The sequence below is a fragment of the Rhodamnia argentea genome, chromosome 6 (genome assembly GCF_020921035.1).
Source record: "Rhodamnia argentea isolate NSW1041297 chromosome 6, ASM2092103v1, whole genome shotgun sequence".
In the NCBI taxonomy this organism is placed as follows: domain Eukaryota; kingdom Viridiplantae; phylum Streptophyta; class Magnoliopsida; order Myrtales; family Myrtaceae; genus Rhodamnia; species Rhodamnia argentea.
In genome coordinates this window covers 4444717-4447477 of record NC_063155.1, presented here as the reverse complement: position 1 = coordinate 4447477, position 2761 = coordinate 4444717, and the positions used below count along the sequence as shown (strand labels likewise).

At 38.4% G+C, this 2761-nt stretch overlaps 1 long non-coding RNA gene across 1 annotated transcript; it reads left to right on the top strand.

Annotated features, from left to right (window-relative positions):
* Nucleotides 1-1326: 1326 nt before the first annotated feature.
* LOC125315593 lies at nt 1327-2436 on the top strand. Its single transcript, XR_007198800.1, has 2 exons — nt 1327-1477; nt 1875-2436. It is a non-coding gene; the product is annotated as an uncharacterized LOC125315593 (long non-coding RNA).
* Nucleotides 2437-2761: the final 325 nt, after the last annotated feature.

Genomic DNA, 2761 nt, shown 5'->3' with positions numbered 1-2761 from the left:
GAAAATGACTCTTTCCTTTGTTCTGCTGACTACAAAACAGAAACACATGCTTTGGGCTAAACAAGAAAAAAAATCTGGTACACCAACTAATCCATCAAGCAAGTTGCTTTATTTTACTTTGAAAATAGTGAACGAGACACAAATCTCCATATAATCCATTAAGCAAGTTGCTTTGCGCTAACTTTGTTTAAAGGACCACAATTCTCCTAACAAGCAATTCACGATCATCAACTGCTTCAGCACCTTTCGTTTGATCATTGCCGCCCATCTTGCTGCGAATTTTTAGCACTATAGCTGCCACGTATAAGCCGTAACTGCAGAAAAGAGGGAAAAAAAGCCAACTGAACACTTGTAAGTTTTCGACCAAAAAACAAAACATTAGTAAGTTACAAAGTTTTCACGAAGATATGCATGCGCCGTAAGTTGGTCATATAAAGAAAAATCTCCTTTTATCCTCTGTTTTGGATGCCACAAGAAAAAGGTCTTGTCTTACAAACGACAACCAAAAGTCTCGATCTGGAGAAAAAAGGGAAAAAAGAGAACAATTGATTTATATAACTCAAGGACATAATGTGCATCAAAAGATATGCTCTTCGGTCTAACTCAAACTGCTAATCGGATGCTTCAGTAAAATCTTTTCATCAGGAAGACCCAGACTTTACTGGATATCGTGCATCTTTTTGTCTTGAAAGTGAAGCAAAAGTCAAAAGTGTTGACAGGAAGCAAACTTTAATCAATTCCAAGAAGACCAAGACTTTGCAAGACGCAAAGTGGCAATGTTCCCTCCCTTTTCACATCCCTCCTCTTCCATCCCTATGTGAATTTCCACGCATGATATGTCTTGCTCAAAGTTAACAATTCAATAAATCAGTATAAGAAGGAAGCCAAGAAGGAACCCGAAACGATCTCTCGATGGCCAAAGGTGAATTAGTCATTGTAAAGAACAAAGGTTATGGTGAAGCTAAGTAATAATGAGCCTATGTGGAGAGAGAAAACTATAGAATCCAGGAAGACCCAAGACTTTCACCTACCAAAAAGATTAAACAAAGACCAAGACTTTCAAAGATGTACATAAGGGGTTAGAGAAATCAAAATAAAGTAACTTTTGTCCACAAATGCTTGTTTCGTAATATTTAGAGAGTATCCAGAAACTTTACTCGATATCATGTGCGCTTTTGTCTGGAAAGTGAAGCAAAAGTGGAGAATTTTCACGCGTGACATGTGGAGCAAAAGTGAAGCACATTAAGAAAAAGTACTAATGTACGTGTAGGTTTTCATTTATGTTTACAAGTTTAATTATGTCTAGGTTTTCATTTGTGACAGCATGCTAGAGAGAGAGAGAAAATTTCGGTTCAAGCTTGCCGGGAACATCTTAACACGTTGGATTAACGACATTGTGAAGCACTCGATAAGAATTCAAAAACTTAATTTATCTAATTGAAGAAAGTTTTCTTAGATAAGGTGTAATTTCAATCCAGTTTGGGTTTTAGGTCGCTGGATTGATTCTAGAGGTGGTTGAGCTATGAAATCATGTGGCAACGAAACTTAGTCTGTTGTGGAACTGTGGGATTTTATGGAAGTAAACTTGGGGCTACGATTTTGCCAAGGTGAACTTTTGAAGTTTATTGCGCATTGTTGGAACCACATTTACACTACTGTGTTTGGTGCCAGTTTTCGCCCATTTCTTGACCTCCTTTTAAGCATGCCAAGTTAGTTTTCCAATGACTTTGGACCCACTTGAAACGGAAGCCTGCGGAGATCCTTTTTTAAATTTTGCACGTGAGTTGCTGCGGTGCAACAAACATCAGTAGTCATGCTGCTTTGGGCGAGCTTTTGTTAGCGCACTGGAGTTGTTTTGTACAGGCTTTGTTTAGTCGACTCTTAGTTAAGATAGTCATTGCTTGATTTCGATATCCATTTATCACTTGATTGACTGGATTTCGAGTTTTTCCGTTTATGGGAGCTTTCATTGCTTGGTTTCGCAGTTTCAGTTGAGTGGGGCTTGTCTATTCTCTCATTTGTGAACTCACCATCGCAACCCTCCTGAATGGGGTCGGAAAAATACGGGTTTAGAGGTAACGTCAAGTTTGGGATCAACAGTCCTCAATCAGCGCTGAGTTCTCCCAAACCCTTACCTCACATGACGTTGGGATTTCCATTTCTTATCCAATTAACCCCATGAGAATTTTATATGAAGATGGTCAGCAAACCAAGTGCAGTAACGCAACTAGAGATCTACGGTTACGGACTTGATTACACTAGTTATCTAACTAATGCCCTTTCGAAACCTAAACTTGATCATTTGTTAACTAAGTGTCATACGTAGTCTTCTCATCCAATTATGCGTCCTAAAGTTCTTGTCCACTAAGTGTTCCATGCCATGTTTTCATGTTTATTAATGTCCTAAAATGCAACCTACCCATTTAACTAAACAGGGGAAAAAATAAAGGAACACACATCTAAGAAAAGCAATATAAGAGAACGCAATCAATCGATACAAGAAAATAACGAAAGAACTAGTAAAAAATAAAATAAGTTAACCGATATGAGTTGGGCAAAAAGTATAACATAGACCCATCATTAAGCCCAGACAGCAACACCTATGAGCTTGACTATAGAGACTATCCCACCTTAAAATGGTAACATAGGTTATCAAAACTTTCGGAGAAACAGGAAGCCCCAGGTCGTTACTTGATCATCCTAAGTCAAGGTCCCAATCCGGCCTTAGGATATTCAGTACTTGTTTATTCCCCTCAAGTTT